Genomic DNA, 19,110 nt, shown 5'->3' on the forward strand with positions numbered 1-19,110 from the left:
CATCGAATTTTTAAATAAAAAAAAAAAAAAACAGATGGATTTTAAATTGATCAAAGGATTCGTCATATCCGAAAGGAGTGTCCAGATAATTCCGGGACACGGCGTATATAAATCCGACGTATAGCCGAGAATAACGACTGTCCTGCTATCTATGCCAGAGTAGTAACTGTTTCGCCGTGCGGAATGAGTTTTCGCCGAGACGTGCGAGGGTCTCATCCCAGAGAGAGAGCCCCGAGTAACGTTTCTTCGGAGCAGCATGGTAGCTGCGGCGACAGCAGCAGGATATCGGCAATTTCTATCTGAATTGCGGCCGACATTAAAGTCGGGTTTATTCCGAGAAATTCTGTCGCAATGGAAAAATATGGACCGACTGACCACCACCGCCGAGGCGTCGCCGCCGGGTGGCTTCGATTTTTAATGTTACCAAACAAATGGTCTGGTCGATTTATTTTTCTTTTTTTTCAACAACCGAGGCGACGTTAACAATATTTGCGCGATCTTTGCCACGGCTGACCGCGGACACCGCAATTTGTTTGCGCTCGTGTACGCAAGGTAACAATGCGTCAAGGAATTTTCGAACACGCGCAGCCGTCGTCCATCCGTCCGCGCCGCGTTGTAATTATTCTGCCGCTTTGTTTTTGCGCGTTGACGCACTGACGAACAACGGTGTTACAACAAGTCGCGGTAAAGAGCGCAGCCTCGTTAGTTTATTTGAACGTTTGATCTCCGACGGCGAAGCTTCCGCGACGACGGAATAATTACTTCACTCGTTTTTATCATCAAACATGCGTAGCTGAGCAAAATAGTAACGCTGATATTTACACGATTTTATTTTATGATCTAGTTCCCTAAATACAAGAGATTAACAAGATTATCTTTGTAGAATATAAGAAATTAAAATAAAATTATAAATAAAGAATGTAAAGAAAAAAATAAAATATTTGTATATAAAATTACAATTTTTATAAATATAAAAAGAATAAACTCTCTTTAATACAAGATGTATCAAAGTTTTAATTATAATAAAAACTTTAAAACGTATATATATATATATATATTTACGCCTTTTGTATAATTATTTAAATAAACACTTTAACACCCACACATGTCTGTAAAAAGGTGATATAAAATTGTATACATAATTTTGATAATATTGACGATATTTAAATGATAAAATAAGAGAATCTTATTTTTTCCCCTTCATATCAATTGTATTTTCATGTCATCACATGGTGTCATCACATCGATAAACATTCAAGAAACATTTTAAAAGAAAGAACATTTTAACTAGAGTGGAAGGAAAATAGAGAGTAGAAGAATAAATAGAGATTTTAATTTGCCCCAAATTAATTTCACAATTTATTTGGAACACGTATCTGCTCACTAAGTCCTTCGGTGACCGCGTCAGCTGCTACCAACTGCTTGTCATTACAGATGTAACGGCACGGTGCTGACCTTAGTTACATTTCCGTCTCTAATGTGTGGGGTCTTGTAACAAGCGCTTTTTAAAACGCACTTTAACGACGATGTTGTATGGGAAGCATCAATAAAATCCATAATTAAAAAAGTTTAGAGGATCCTCCTTTCGAACTGTTAGAGGAACGTCGGAGATAAGAGGAAGGAGAAAGTAATTAAAGATCTCGAAGTTAAACATGGGAAATGAAGAAAGACGAGGAATTCTCAGTTGCAGATAAAAAAAGTAACGATTTGATAAATACGATATCGCTTGCGACTGATTGATAACACCGCATGGGGAAATACCAGGTCGTGCAATCATATCACCTCGTGAAAAAAAAATAATGAACGCATTCTGACCTTCGCTTTATGTTCTCAGCTTCTCTCTGCACTCATTCGCTCATAAAAAAATGTAAACAATCGCTGAAAATAAACAGCGTTCAAACAGGTACGCAGAAAATTGTATGCTATGCCAAAATATTTTCCATTGCATTGATTTAAGAAATTTTGCAGCATATTTCAAGAGCAAAATTTGGAAGTTTTTTTTTTTTATACACGATTTTACATTATCAACAGAAAAGAATATAATATCCAAAATTTTACAATGACATTGAAATTTTACAAGAATTAATTAACTGCAATATCGATTTCTCGTTATAACGTTCTCTCTCTCGAAAAAATAGATGAGTAAATATTTAAATCTATTAATAGATAAAGATGGTTTTATTTTATTTTATGAGATCCCAACAAAAAAATCTTAAAAAAGAATAAGCTCTACGCAATCCTTTTCTTTAAAACAATTATTTAAATATTTTGTTGAGAAAAAATAAACTCCAAAGTATTTACACTGTAAAAAATTTTCAGATACATTTTTGTCTGAAATTTTCAGATGTGAATGTCCGAAAGAAATTTCAAACAATTTGTCTTAATTATCAGAGTTGTTTTTCTAAAAGTTGAAAAAAGTGTGTCTCAAAAATTGAAGGGTGTCTGAAAATTCAGATAGTGTGTTTGTAAAAAAAAAAAAAAAGCCACAGATACTTTGTTTGAATTTTCAATCAATTTTTTTTTACAGTATGTCATTAAGCGTTGGTGAAATATTGTTCTCGTTCATCATCGATAAGAAATTTCCATGGACATATCTTTGTCTAATTACATTCTAGCTAAATAATCTTAAAAGGATAATTAGCTTCTGACTTGGAAAAATCAGCATGCGTCAGCGATAAATACTACCGGAAACGATGCAACGAATAATGCGAACGAAAAAGTGGGAAGAAATATCGCTCGGTGCGCGGCGTTTTTAGCGGTCGTCGCATATCGAGAAACGTCCGCAAAGTAGAAAAAAGTATCGCGGATAATAGCGCGACCGCGGTGTGTATCAGTGCGCGATAAGTTATTGCTGAATCAGTTGTCGCGCAACACGGGCGGCGGGATCAATCTCGCTAGATAGGGCCGAAAATATCGACGGCGGCATCTATCGATGACGAGTTACGATGCGGCGTAAAAAAGGGGGGGAAAAAATATCCACGCGATAGAGGGAATGCGCAACGAAATAGTAACGCGGGTGGTATATCGGTCGGATATTTTGATGGGAGCGGAAAAGCGTCGGCGAAAGAAATCGTTCGCGCGGGTCGCGAAACTGAGAAATCATTTCCCGGGGCGTGACTTTTGCGGAGAGATTATTTTTGGTGTACTGCACCTCTATTTTATGCATTGATCGATATGACCCCGGTATATATATATATATATTTTCCATTTTTTTTTTTTATCTCTGCATGGCCGGAAAAAAATTGGAAAAATACTGCAAACTTACAAAAGAGATTAAAGGTTAATATGCGCTTTTTTTTTCTTTTTTTTAAATAACAATCGTTCAAATTTTCGTTATATATGTCACAGACTTTTATATATTATATTTAGACTGCTAACACACGGCTATGTCTTATATGTGATATGTGAAACAAGGGCAGTTATTTATAATTGGACAGATTGGACGTGTATATGTAAGCAAATGTAAAAATTTAAGTGTGTATTAACCTAATTTATATATATAGTATATTTTATTTAATTGTAAATGGCTCTGGCTTCACCTGACACATCACTGTCTACGTATAATATATATATATATATATATATATATATATATATATATATATATATATATTTATAATAAAATTATATATATATATATATATATATATATATATATATATTTATCAATCATTACTAAAAATATCATTGAATATTAAGTATATAATTTAAATCAGTTAAAAGTTGATCTATATCGAAATAAAATTAAAAAAAAATGTGAAAAAAGTATTTTTTAGATATTATTAACCGTTAATAATAATTAACGAAATCGCGAATGATGATAAGTTACTAGCTGAAAAGTTTCAGTGAAATTCGTGTCAATGAATTATTTATATGAGAACAAAAAAAACGATGATCTAAAGTTCAATAAAAACTAGAAATTCAAGAAACAGATTGGATTGATCATCCCGTTTAAATAAGGTAATAAATGAGAACTTTATTCTCGGCGTTACATTAACAGATTAAAAGTACTGGAGAGGGCGAAAGTAGGAAACTTATAATCAAAATTTTATCAGACGGGATTGAATCTGACACTTGTAACAAGTTTGAATCTCGCGAGGTAACTTTCCACATGATAGTGCGCCCGAATACGAAAATATAATTTGTGATAAGCTATCATTTATTTTTAATATCGCAGAAATTCAACAGAGGCACGTATCGTAAATGTCGCGCGAATGTATCGGAATATCGGTTAAAGTGTTGTATCCAATGCTGCGGCTACTGAAAAAGTGAAGCCGTGTCCCAATATTTGAATTCGTAGGAACAAATGTTATTTTTCATATCGCATATATACGATGCACGAAAACAAACGTTTTACAATTTCGACGAAACATTTGCGATATCACGTAGCTGCAAAGAATATAGTTATTGAAATTGTATAATGTCGATAGATTATATATGCAGGGGCATATATCTCGTAACTACACACGGCGATCTTTTTAAATCTCCGATACATTTTTTTCATTATTTCGCAACTGAGCAAACGAGCGTTCGTGAATGCGCTCGTAGTGAATTTTTAATTGTCAGTAGAAAGGCAATCGCGTTTGGAAAGCAGAGTAAATGTAAAAGCACGAAAATAATCATTCCATATTCACGCATAATTCATATAATCTACGAACGATATTTACGTAATCTTATTTAGTATCAAATGAGCTACATTACCAATTAAAGTTGTTATATCTTTCTGCCAACAATTTTTTTTTTAAATAGCTATCATTAAAAAGAGGGCACAATTATTTTCAAGTATAATCAATAATTTATAAAATATTAATATGTCTAGCATTTTAATATTATAATAAAATGTTTATAAATATTTACAATCAATGTAAAATAGGCATATAATATATATGTATAATTGATGTGTTAAATGTAAATGAAAAAATGTAATACTTCATTACTGGAATTTTTATATTCAATGATTTAGAATTAATATTTATAATTCTAAAATTATTTGAAAACGCACGACAAATCAATTTTATCGACCAATCTTGTGCTGTTACATTTTTCACATTTTGCTTCAGTTATTAATTTATACATACAATGCTTTTGCAATTAATGTATCCATCTTAAAAATCAACATGTTGACGGTCAAAGAAATTGAATTCGACCAGCGTATTGATCGCGAATAAAAAATTCACGAAGTTATAATTCGTTCGCATAAATATATCTGTCGAAACGTCATTCGCAGCGCCATTCTAAAATGGTATTAAAAATCGCGTGTATTTAAAACACAAGTCACTGGAATAATCGAGATTAGCCCCCGGCGAATGTTTCATATACATTCTGCTTTTTCGCTTCTTCGTTGAACGCCACCACGCGCACGGTCACATTTAATCAACGGCACCGATTCCTGGACGAATTAATTCCACAATTTAATGCACCTGCCACACGTTTCCTCGCATGTATACGCTTCATCTATATACTCGAGTAACGTCATTAAATCGATAGATTAGCGGAGCGGCTTGGATTTTGTTTCGCGCCTGAGTTCGCTATGGCCAGCGCCGCTGACATAATTTGTATGATTGCGTTTGTTCGCCAATCGTAATAATTTCCCGCTTCCCAAACGTCCTGTAAAAATGTCGCATCACAGCAGTTACGTTGGAAAATTTCGGACAACGGATCTGTATCAACGAGCAGAGAGATTTGTGTCGTCGCTTGACTATCAACTGGCGCGCCGCGCGTAAATCCCAATCAGCTGACAAGTTCGCCGTCGAGTAAGCGACGTAACTTTATTCGATCAACTTTACCCTGGCAAGGAACTAAAGCCAGTATTTGTCCGTCACGATCGCTTCATCGGTAAAAAGCGCCCGTTCACTTGATTCGCTTCGAAGTTTATTTCACGTTTCATTTATCACTTTGTCTTTTAGTCGTCGTTTGTTGCGTGCGACATCACGGCAAATTGTTTCATTAAAGTTAACGCAAACAGTCAAAGACTATGTTATGCAAATAGTTATATGCACTATAAACTCAATAAATGTTAAATTTATGAACATTTAACATCTTTTCTTCTTTAGCGTTTGCTTTAATCGCTATGTTCACGCATAAATTTATAGAAAAATTGATGCGTTAGTGTAATATAATATGATATTAATGTTAGCATTTACTCTAACACATTAATAAAGTTGTAAGTTATAAAAAACTTAAGAAAAATCATTTGTAAATTGTGAATTAAAGTTTCAATAAAATTTGCTTATAGAAAGATTATTTAAATTTAGCTAGATAAAAACGCTCACACATCCACATATCCGCAGCAATACTTTAAAAATTTAATTATTATATTTAATTTTATCTGACAAATTCACTATCTTTATTTATATTCTTCAAAAACTTTATTAAATTATAAATAAATAATAATAAATAATAATATTAATAATAATAATAATAATAATAATAATAATAATAATAATAATAATAATAATAATAATAATAATAATAAATAATCAATAATAATATTAATAACAATAAATAAATAAATAAATACAAAATAATAAATAATTAATAATAATAAATTAAAAATTATTGTTTTAATAAATTATATTGAAGTATAGAAATGCTGTAAGTAAACACATACTACTTTTTTGTTTCCACTTTTATATATTCTCCTGTCGCATGGAAATTTATATATTAAAATTAAAATCTAAAATATCCGCATACTTGCGAATACTTTTTTACGCTATATACAATTTTCCTTTAATGAGAAACGAGAAAGAAGCTATAAAATATCACCTTAATTATCTATCTAAAATATATTACAAGTCTCTAAATTTTTTGAAAACTATCCGTGCAACGATCTACGTAATAAGCAAAGAGAGAGAGAGAGAGAGGGGGCAGGGGAGAGAGAGAGAGAGAGAGAGAGAGAGAGAGAGAGAGAGAGAGAGAGAGAGTTTCAAGTAATGCATCACATAATTAAATTAAATTAAATGATCCCTTTTCCTCCTTTACTGGCAATTCATAAATAATTACGATGTACATGTAATTTTCCACGAAATTTATTAACTTTGTATATATCATTTAGTGCGTGGAAATAATTTATTTCCAAGGCTGTCGATAATAATGCTTAATTGGCGAAGAAGCCTCAACTATTAATCTGAAAATAAACGTTTAATATACCACGTAGAATATGTATTATACAATGGAGAAGTAAGGTAAACTCTAGATTTGTTAACGCTGAAATCTGGCGGGTTCTCTCGATGCGGAAGCTAGTCTGACATAACTACTGCGGTGACCACTTCTTATTTACCCGATAGCTACCCTCCCCCAAAAACACGGTGCGCCGTTACTCACAAGGCCGACAGACATAATTGGGTAATTTCCAGTGCCGGGAGAGATTCCGCCGCTTGCGAGTGCCGCGGAATTGGATTAGCGGATTAGTGAACTGCGACCTGATATACGGCCCTGGGCCGCTTTTCGTTTTGCTTTTACATTCTAATTCCATCCCCGTGACTCCATTCGAAATTGTAATAATTTCCCGCCGTTTCGTGGTACATGTGCTCCACCCGGGTAACACCCTCGAGAAAACGCGCGTTTGAATTGTTCGGCTCGCACACGCACATCCTATGTGCGCGCACACACGTTATCCAGCTATCTGGTGATTTGCCTACGTATACCAGCTACCTCGTAAATGCCTCAAGGATATATAGAGATTGCGAGCGTTACGATGCAGCCTCCCCCTTCCCCTCAAGCGTGGAGAAAAATTTAGACCCCCCTCTCCCCTCAACCCTCCCCTCCCTCCCCCACGTAGATATATCGCGAAGTTACGTAAATGGCACGAAATTCTTCACGAGTGGTGGAGGCGAGCGGGTTAATACAAGCAGTAATAACGGACTCGTGCACTTATTTTGATGCGCATTAGCGATCTTACGTGCAGATTTAGCGCATGGTGCACGATAATTAATTGCATTTTCGAGCTCGTCGATAAAATGTTGATAAATAGGCGCGTACACTCCTCCCCCACCCCACCCCACCCCTCATAACGATCCTAATAGAGTTATTAAATATGAAGTTCTAAATTAAGCTCTTCCTCTCAGAGAATTTTAGCGCAAAGTTTTACGCTCATCTCGCCCAGTATCTCGAAACAATTGAAAATTCTACGCTATTTTAAAACTTGTGTAGTATTTTTTCTAAATATTTTCTTTATATAATCATCGCATTGCTGTAAGATAAATTAATATTTAATATAATAGAAAATATTATAATTAATATTAATAATATATTAATATTAATTATCATATTTCATGTAAGCTTATTATAGTTCAAAGAATTAGGAATTACAGTTGAAGAGATCGCGAAATATCAATTCCAATTAACGTATATCAAGCATGAACGTAATGTCAACTATATATTTAATTTAATTTCTAATTCTCTGAGCCTTTATGGTTTTCCCTTCTTCGTTTCTTGATGTTGTCTAAGCTATTAAAAGCATTACTTCTCTGTATTTTAATGCCAATTACATCAGAGAGCAACGTACTTTACCTTAGCGTATTCTTAAAGACGTCAAAGGCAGACAAAATTTTCATAGGAAAAGAGCGCACTGTATGTGTGCGTGTGTGTATCTAGTCAAAAATGTGTCAATTTAAAAGAAAAAAAAAAAACGGTTTTTTTTTATCTTTGCGAACGATTTGTTTATTTCAGTAGACAGCTGATCGATAGTAGCACAACAAGTATAACTTTTGGCGGTTAATTATTAGATCATCCATTTTCGTGCCGAATAATGTTTCTAGTTATTCAAATAAGCCAAGACAAGCGGATCTTTTGTCGTATGATAGATATTCGCATTTGATACATCATGTAGCATCCTGACTTTCATCGTGAACTCCGGCTCTTTATTTAGTTACGTGAAGGCAGAACGTTACGACATGCGCGCGGAGTACATATGCTCTCGCATAATCTATGTGGTAATCGATCATGGAAAATCCCGTAAAAACTCTCAAGACGTGTCTACCCCATCGGTCTTGAAGTGTCAAACGAGAATTAATAGTCGCGTCCCAGTAATATACAATGTATACTAACCCGCTGGTGCACGATGAATAAAGATGAGCGGCAAATCGCTTTATCGGACATGTAGAAACAAAAGGAGGAGACAAAGACGGGAGGCAGGGGAAAAAAATGAGAGAAAAACAGAGAAAGATGGAGAGAAGAAGGAAGGGAGGGGGAGGCAGAAATGGAACTAATGAAAAAAAAGAGATATAAGAAAATACGAGAATCTCGATGAACGGAAAAGAAATTAATAATTGAACGCTGTAACTAGAGAGCTTTTTGAGATCCTAATACTGCTGAGAGCTTCTGTGACGATGAATACGCAACTCAGCGATGAACAGGAAATAAACGCTTTGGCGAGATAAGATATCGGATAAAAAGATTAATGACAGAAAACCGTTCCTGGGATTGCGATTTTATTAAGGAGACTCAAAGCGGATTTTCCGATGTCAGCTTGATTTACCCACTTCCGTGAATATCGACGAGAAATACGCGCGAGTGTATCTGTTAATCGTGTACTCAAGCTTGTATTATTTTTCTGAAAGATCCATTTTTCGAGGTGCTAATGATTTAGATACGAGGTTTAGATACGCTAATGATTTCGTACAGAGAAATTGCGAGAACTTTACGAGCTGCGTGTAAGACGTTAACCAGGGTTGGGAATGTTACTCTACAAAAGTAACGCGTTACCGTTAGTTAAAAAAGTAACGATTAGTTATTTTCTATGGTCACACGGGACAGAAAAATATATCTCTCTTTGTCGATTCTCCTTGCGTGCGCCATGGCTTCTCCATTAGTATAAGCTCTATGCTTTCAGCGCTTTTATATCGAAATAATTTTATCCAATCAAGAATGATGCGCGCAATTTATTGAATAAATATAAGATAATAGAAAACGAAAAAGTAACGATAAAAGTAACGATAAAAGTAACGACTAATTCGTTACTGTAAAAATGTAACGGCGTTACCGTTACCGTTGCAGACAAAAAAAAAATAACGATCGTTACCGAAAAAAAGTAACTTTAACGGTAACGACGTTAACGCGTTACTTTCCAACTCTGAGGATATCTCGGTTACCTACATCGGCCATTTTGAATTGCAAAGGCAATGTAGTAAACAAGAGAAGTATATTTGCTTGTAATTTACAATTTCCAGAAAATGTCTTAAATTTGTCATCTAACTTTTGAATGTGCATACAAGTAAATAACTGAGTTATAAAATATAAAAATTATATATAAATTATGATTAAACCATTTTTGGATTGGCATATAATTCTAGAGATATCTTTTAAAAAATGCATTATTTTCACTATTTTTAACAAAAAAAAAAAAAATGATAACACAAATATTTATCTACATGAAAAAGAATATCATATAAAATTCATGAAACTGATTTCTGACATTTTAATAAAAATAAAATAAATTCTTAAAATAAATAATTGAATTGTTGATATTTTTGATTCTTTTTCGTTCTTACATAAGTGAAAGAAAGATATTTTTGTAGGATGAAAGAAATGAATAGTAACTCTAAATATTTCAATTACGCGTTAAGTGAGAAGAAAAGGTGATCTGGTATCCTGATATGTCTCACACTGTTTCTCTTTCAAAATTTATAGCGATACACGTTCACGGTTAGCTCATATCGTTCATTCTGTTTCGAAACATGAAAGGTAAGGGGAGAAAGACGTGAGGCAACATATCTCGTACACATCTACATGCACACGAAGCGGAAAACGCGTCGCAAAAGCGGTCCTTCTAGCGGAAGATCCCCCGGTCTTTTTAAATCCGGACCGCGTCCCGGTACGCTCGGGATACAATATATCTTTGCGCCGATGGTTCATTATACAAGGCCCCGGCTCGCCGAAGTTAAAAAACTAAAACTTCGACGCGGGAGTCGGAGTTTTCACTCCGTAAAGATTTATGCCTCTCGTCTGTAATTTAATACGGGATACTTTCTCGGGTTCCTTTCGAGAAGTCCCGCCTCTCCTCGACGCCTCTCCCGGTTTTGCCGGGAAACGTGAGTGGACTTTGTATCTCGGTTTACCGAGCGTATCGGGAGCTGGGAAACGACAGGAAAGTGGCGCGCAAAAAGAAAAAAAAAGAAGGAGAAAAGGGAAAAAGAGAGACGAAGAAAAAAGAAGAAGAAAAAAAAAAGAAAAAAAGAGGGAGGAATGAAGCGAGAGAGAGAGAGAGAGAGGATCAGGGAAAATATGGATATTTCAGTATCGTTATTCATCGTGCTCGGATATCTAATTACAATGAAAAGGCGGGAAAGTATCTGGCCCGGTGTCTGCGCTTCGTCTGTGCGAAAAATTCGCACGGACGAGAACCGTCGATGGTGCTGGTGCGGCTTCCCGGTCATTCCCTTCCTCCGCGAAGATCGAGCGACGCAATGATTTATCACCGTCTTTCGCGCGCGCGCGCGCGCGTGAAATTATTCTTTTTTCCGAAACGTGGACCGACGATACTTTTACATCCCCATCGATCTCCAACTGTCGAACTGGCATTAGTTGTCGCTAAAGTAGCTGCCGGTGTCTTTGAGAAGGGGATGGAGAAGCAGAAGGAGGAGAAGGAGGAGGAGGAGGAGGGGGGGGAGGGGGAGGAGGAAAAGCGAGGACTGCAGACGAGCAGGTCTGAATCTAATTCAAACAGAGCGTCTTGCGAAGATAAGTTAGGCTGCTTGAGCGCTATTTATGTACTTGCAATGTACAAAGGATGATCATATTTCCCGGCTCCAAATTCGGGACAAGTTGGAGATTTGGTTGAATTCGTGTTGTGCATTGTTGAAAAAGAGCTTTGTGCTGAGCAAATTCTTGCAAAGGTAAATGTAAAAAAATATTTTTAAAATTTTCTATATTTGTGTATGTATATGTATTTTATATTTTTTTAAACAATTTACGAGTTAATTTTCTTGCAATTTTTCTTTTTCTTTTTTTTTTAATGCATGTTTATTTAATTGCATAACTTTTTAATTATATCCTTTTGTTTGTACGTATACTATACAATATTCGCAGGAAATGAATAATTATTTAACTATTGTTTCGTTTATTATACTGATATTAACTAATATCTATTATCATTATTCATTAATACGACAGAATGGAATCGTGTTATTCCTTTTTTTTATATCGGATCGAAAAAGCTAGTGTGCGCGAAGCGGCGCATTATCGCTAACGTATATTTAAAATCTGCTCTGACTGACTGATCGTCGATAGACTGACGTCCTATCTCTGCGGCATTATGGTAATTGGTGATTCAAATTCCGCACGAAATTCCGTACGAAGACTTCGTTATCACGGTAAAACCGCGAGAGCGCAAGAGAGCGTACAAAATTCATGGATTATTCCAAATAATTCAACCGTAGAAAAATTCAGTGTTCCGTAACAGCGAAATCTCGTTTCTCTCTTTCCCTTCTCTCTCTCTCTCTCTCTCTCTCTCTCTCTCTCTCTCTCTCTGTCTGTCTCTCTCTCTCTCTCTTTCAGGGCAAAAATCTGGAAAACTTCGATGACAATTATTTATTAAAACGATGAATTATTTTTCATCACATTTCCAGATTCTGTCAATCGTTCCATCATTGGGATCTCTACGTGTGTGGTCGTCAATATTTTATTTATATTTCATCCGCGTAACTCAATTGTCTTTCAACGTCAATCGCGACTCGGTCAATTGTTTTCGACGAATCGCTTGTGGAAATGCGAGCGCGGCGCAACGCCGTCTGCAACAATGACGCGTAATAACCGTGGCGTTTTTTTTCTCTTTTTTTTTTTTTTAATTAGCATCGCGGTTTATCTCGCTGGCCGCTTACCCAAAACACACGAGGGCGCTTTTCGCTAAAATTGCGTCGACCTCGTTTTCACAGCGGACACACCGGCAAAATTGAGATCGCGTTCCCTTCCTCCTTTATGCGTTTTTCTCTATTTTTAGATAAATCTCATTTGCATAATAGCAGCGCACGGAGGACGAGCGCGCGACGCGTTCTCGCCTACGGCGTGTGAATGAAGGGCTGAAGAGAGAGGCCGCGGACGAATTGCTCTCGTTTACAATAGACGCGAAAAAGTCATCGCAAAAATCGTCGCTGCCGAAATCCGTAAAAAAAATTTTGAGTAATGTACGGATGACAGCTGCGCGTTGCGCGACATCTGTCAATATTTGGAATCTCTATAGAGCTAACAGTAAGAACTGATCGATTGTCTCTTTGACATACTTGGCGTTTGTCACCAATTTTTTAAAAAAATTGCCAAGTAATTCTCTTTTATTTTAATAACAATGATGTAGATGTGTCTGAAAATATGTTCTAATAATTTGTATTTCTTCGCTTTTGCCCCAATTTTCCTATTAATGACATGCTATTATTTTACAATAATAATATAATTAATTAGTTAGAAATTTAATTAAAGATTAATATTAATGTAGCATATTATTCCATTAATTGGTTATTAAATTATATTCGAATTTATCTATAAAAAAAATAAAGGTCTAAAAAGAAAGGAAATTTTTGATGATTAATAAATTTCTGATAATAGTAACAATTATACGATATCAAGCAGGTAACTTGAGTTTTACGTTCGCCGAGGAACTGGAACGCGACATTATCACGAATATCGAATCGCGGGACGAAGATATATACGAATGCGAAATACAACGCCGCTGTGCAACCCGAGTGCATCGTCCAAGTTGCCAGTGTGCATGTACACTATAGATAGCTGGTTCGCGCGCGAACGACGTGTAAAACGGTCTCAATCGCCTTATCTGCCCGAGATGATTCGATTCGAGTCAGGCTGTCAGCCCTGACAATATCGTACCCGTTCGAGCGGTCGATTACGCGCGCCGTAATAGACTGCCATTCGCCTACGAGAATCCGTTGTGTAGCAGACAGGTTCGACGAGAGACTATGCGGATGTAGACGAGAAGGTTCCACATGCCCCGGTGGTCCTCGCGGGTGTGCCTTACTTCGATCCCGGATTTGCAAAGCCGAAACACGTGTACAAATGTGTATCCGTTTGTTTGCACGAGCGGAAGACTTTATCGCTCTCTCCAATCCTTAGATAAACGGAAGGTTGACGTAAACGATAATACAATGTATGTCATGTTGTTAAAATTATTTTTAAGAGAAAGAGCTTTATATATGTGTATGATAAGAGCACTAAAAAGTATCATTGAGATTATTTAAAATTTGTAAAAGAATGCGAGGAAGATACATCTCTCACGCATGTTTAATATTAATAGCGAAGAAAGATGTATCAAACTGATAATAAATGTATGTTTGTCTTATCATTATGTCAGCTTGTATATGTTAATCCCGAGAAATCTCTCTTTTTCTCTCCGTCTGCAGTGTATGCGGTTAGGATGAAAAGGATAATCAAAGTGACGACGTAGACGTAAACATTGATTAACGATTTTAGCGATGACGGCTATTAGCGATAGTATTGCAAAGTTCTCTTTAATCTAAATTTATTCACTAAATATTTTCCTTGCGCGATTAAAGATCACGCGATAGTAATGAACGACTTAAGATGATTTATTATTCGGCTCACGATATAACTTTGCTCCTCCTTTTGGCTGTGTCGGCTGCGCCCGCACGTAAAATGTAAATGCCAAAGAAACTAATCAAATCGTTACACTTTACGACTCACCGCTCGTAAAGAAACGTGTCCCCCCGCCATTCTCGCTTTGACCCTTTCACTGTGAGCACTTCTTCAATGTTTAAAAGCAAATCTTTTCAAGATTCAATCATGCGGCTCTTCTTGTTCCATTTGTAAAATCAACAGAACGCGCAAATTTTTGTAAATTCCCGCTCGTAAAACGCGATGGGTAAATCGAAAGGTAAAAACTTCCTCTTCGCCTTTCCATCTATTTTAAATGATAAAATATAAGAACAAACATAATATAACTGCTCTACATATAATCTCCGCTCTGTTTGACATTCGTCAATTTTTTATAGAGATCGTTGTTCCTAAAATTATGTACTTTTTTTTAAAGTTTGCACGTTCGAAGCCATTTTTCAGGTCAAAGTTCACTCGTGGAATTAATTTATCCATTTAGAGAGAGAGAGAAGCAACTCACTCATTTACCGCCATTCGGTAAACTAACTCTTTTTCTATTGTGTCAACGCTCGTTCGGGATATTATCCTAGTAAAAAATTAAATTACCACATGTTACTTTTCTTGCATCAACGCGATAGGAACTTGGCTATTGTTACACGTGAAACATCGTCAAACACAAATTTTATATAGGTTACCTCAAAAAAAAAAAAGCTGTCAACCTTTTAAAACCAGTTACTTAAGGATATTCTTTGGTTGTACAATAGCAGCAAAAAACTGGCAAAATTAAAAAAAAAAACCTTTCTTATATTTATACTAATTAAAAAATAAAAAACAAATAAATCCGAATTATAAAAAGATTTAAGTATCATAAAATAATATAATTTTTTAAAATATGTCTTTGTAAAAAAAAATAGTTGTAATTAATATTTTTGTCTCTATTTTATGATTACAAATTTTTGAACGTAAATACTCCCTGAAATCAACCGTAAGAATAAAGAAAAACTGGTTATTTGCAGAAAGAAAGAGAGAGAGAAAGAGAAAGTGAGAGAGAAATAATATTTTTTTTACAATTTTTAGTAAATAACTTTTAAACGAGTAAGTGGATCTGAATTAAGTTTTGTATAAATATTTATTATATACACTATATATAGAGTTCTCTTAATATATGAAAATTTTTATTTCGTTGGCAATATTTTTTCCTTGTCAAATTTGTCAAAATCCTTGTCAAGTTCTACAATATGCGATTTTCCATAAGAATCAATACTAACTTTAAACTTATGTTAAATAATTTTCAAATATTTAAAAGAATTGTGCTCAGGTTTTGCATAAATAGAAGAAATAGTAAAACAATGTAAAAAATTTTCACGCTTTTGTCAATGTGACAAATGATACATACATTTTGACATAAAATACATACCTTCTTAAATGAATTTAGAGAAGAATTAGACTAAATTTATTTTTATAATAAAAATAAAAAAAACAACAATATAATCACAATTTTATTTAAAATATTTCTTACACATATATTTACGTTCTGTCGCCTGCTTTATGAACCTTTTTATTATCGAGATAATGAAATTATCTAAGAGAAAAAATAATTGTCCAATATTAATAACTTATAAGATAAGCTAGACATATGTGTGTTTAAATAAAATTTTGAAAATATCTTTTCTTTTTTATTAAAAATCTTCCAGGAAGTGATAAGTTTTGGTCGGCGGAGTTTCCTCATTAAAGTCGCTCAAATACTGTATTCCCAAAATCCGTTTTCTCCCGGGGCACTCTGTATAAGGGCGAAAAATGGCTGTCGAGGGTGCAGTGAAGACGCTTAAACGTCGTGCTTGGCGAACTCTCCCGTAAGAAGTTATAGCGCTTGCAGCTTTACTTTTTTTGAGTTACCTCCGTAATTGAAGCGCACACGAGGAGTGCTCTTGTAATTACTTGCAGGAATGTGTACACGATCGCGTGCAATATAAGTGGTATTACCATGTTGTTTAGTCAGGCGTAACACACACGCGAAAGAGGATACAAAGCAACGCGGCAACCCCCGGGGCCGACCCGTTTCCCCATCGGCGACGCGTTTAAAAACTTTATCGGCCTGTCGGTTTCACCTACGAATTCGCATTAATTTGCACTGATTTGCATTACGGCTTTGCTCACAGCTTTCGACAAACCGAAATTTGCATTAGCCCGTTAGCCAAAGCGACGAATAGTGTCGGCCCGCACGTTTCCGTATAATTGGCCGGATTGCCCTTTAGAAATAGCACGAGATTTGCGTAACTTCGCGACGCCAAATCGATTTGGCAAATTCCCTCTCCTCTCTCTCTCTCTCTCTCTCTCTCTCTCTCGTTGTCGTCGTCGCCGTTCCCTGCACGGCTTATACTCTCGGATTGTCGTTAAATCGACTGCCCTCGGATTTGAAAAACAGAGCTTGAAAACAACGATGCCGACGACGATGCCACGTCGCCCCGAGTGCAGCTAAACCTGTCGCTCGGAGAAATCTCGCGCGATTTACGTTATGTCGCCCGGGAACACGCCGCTCGGCTACAGCGAAACGTGACGTCGGGATTAATTCTCAATCTTTTCCTAGGGAAGCTAGGGATGCCGTATATGGAAATAATCAGCGTCGAGTGCTTCCATATATGAAACGATCTGTAAATGGAAATTACGCGAATGTGCCGCGAGGCACATTAAGAATATGAGAAGAATATTTTGCAGCAATTTTCTAGATATATATCCAATGTTACTTTACTTATTTTTCGCTATCATTACATTTAATACACAATACGATTTCGGAATTTATCGATAATATTATATGCGTGTATAACGGCCATTTGAAGGAGATATAAATTTAAGTAGGAAAAAGGCAGAGAGCTTGAAAATGGTTATTTAAATTGTTGGCACATGGAATGAAACGTTTCTTTTCTTTGAAACGTGTTTAATGGAAATTTTCGTGTGTGCGTCTGTGTATGTGCGTGATTAACTAAACGTTATTTTAGACGTGCATTGTGTAGTTACGCGATCGCAACGTTCTCTCTTTTTTTTTACAAGTAGATAAATTCGATCGTTTTACGAAAAACGCGCAAATAAATGGCGCGCCGATCGCACGGCCACTCGCGAATTGCCGTGGAAAAAAAGGTGCTGAAACAATACGATAAACGTCATCGGTTTTGTCCGCCTCCTCGCGTCTCCCGATCCGTATTAATTTACATTACAAATGTGCCGTTGGATTCCGACGAATCAAAATTTGCATTATTCTCGTCGCGCGCCGGTGTGAGTTAATGGATATAGAGTGGGCATTCGATTCTGCAAGTTGCACGACCACTATTCGGCTGTGGAGTCTGTTCCTTGATTGGGCAGTGCTTGAAATGGGACAAATCGATTTAAGTTCCGCTTCCTAAATACTAGCATATATTGCGATATCAATAATCAGAAATCACAAGTTTTGCGCAAAAATTGTTAGTGATTTAATGAGCATAATTTATCAAAGGTAGATGTGGGGCAAAAAAATTAATTGTTTTAAATATTCATCTATAAAAAGATCATTCTTCATTTTTTACTTCAACACTTTTTAAATATAAATTTATATCATAATGTTTTATACATATATTTTAATATACTCTTTTCATTATATATTACTTACATAATATATATTAATATGCTATAATTAGTAGAAATTTAATTAAATTTTTTTAATTAATATTTTTTGGTCTTTATTACTATCTTTTTTTCTGCGATATTGTTGCACATGTCTTTTCTACACGCGTATTAATTATATTTTTAATTATCTTTTGATATTTTTTTCTAATTGCTTATAATATTACTAATTAATTTCATTAAGTGCATAAATTGTATAAATACGTGTTAAATTAATTACATAACTATTTCATATATAGCGTTAATATAGCTTCATTCAAACTTTGTGTTATACTGTCAATATAGGCTAACTATCGCCTGATGGTGCTATGCGTAAGATCGACGAACGTTAAATCGTCCCGTGTTACGTTGTACACTAACTAGTTACTTCCAGGTCGAAGTTAACTATCAAACAAGCATAAGACCAGGAACTTGCAGCAACGCCGGTAACGTTCCTTCCGCTCGTCAGATTATTCGATTGTGCGTATATCGAGAGCGACGAGCCGTTTTCCATTAAGATGAATTCACGCGCGAGAAGGCTTGCCAGGCTTTTAGCACATCTGGTTTTGTCATAAGCTGGATCGGCATGGCATATGCCAACGTCTATAATGTGCCAAATTAAAACCGTGGACACTCTAAATTTATTATCTTTTAGAATAGAAATTTTAATATACTACATTTACATTCTGAATCCGTATTTCTACAAACTGTTATACGAACTAAACCTCATAAATGAGACTGGGTCTAAAGTTTCGTAATATATACGTCGGTGAAAATGAATTTTGATGTAGCAGGTTAGCGTATTTTCGTAGAAAAAATATTATATAATGATTTATTAACATTTCGTGGAATATCATATTCAAAAATGTTTTTCTTTTTAATGTCACGAGATATTAAAATATTTTGCGATATTAAAACAAT

At 35.4% G+C, this 19,110-nt stretch overlaps 2 protein-coding genes across 2 annotated transcripts in view; one reads left to right on the forward strand and one right to left on the reverse strand.

Annotated features, from left to right (window-relative positions):
* Positions 1–19,110, reverse strand: part of LOC126849760 (uncharacterized) — a 65,194-nt gene that overhangs the window by 40,373 nt on the left and 5,711 nt on the right. The window lies entirely within an intron of this gene.
* LOC126849781 (zinc finger protein 32-like) overlaps positions 11,713–19,110 on the forward strand; it is a 39,985-nt gene continuing 32,587 nt past the window's right edge. The window contains exon 1 of the mRNA XM_050592010.1: positions 11,713–11,834. The gene's annotated coding sequence lies outside the window, so the exon portion shown is untranslated. The remainder of the gene's footprint in view (positions 11,835–19,110) is intronic.

The sequence above is a fragment of the Cataglyphis hispanica genome, chromosome 5 (assembly GCF_021464435.1).
Source record: "Cataglyphis hispanica isolate Lineage 1 chromosome 5, ULB_Chis1_1.0, whole genome shotgun sequence".
Classification (NCBI taxonomy): domain Eukaryota; kingdom Metazoa; phylum Arthropoda; class Insecta; order Hymenoptera; family Formicidae; genus Cataglyphis; species Cataglyphis hispanica.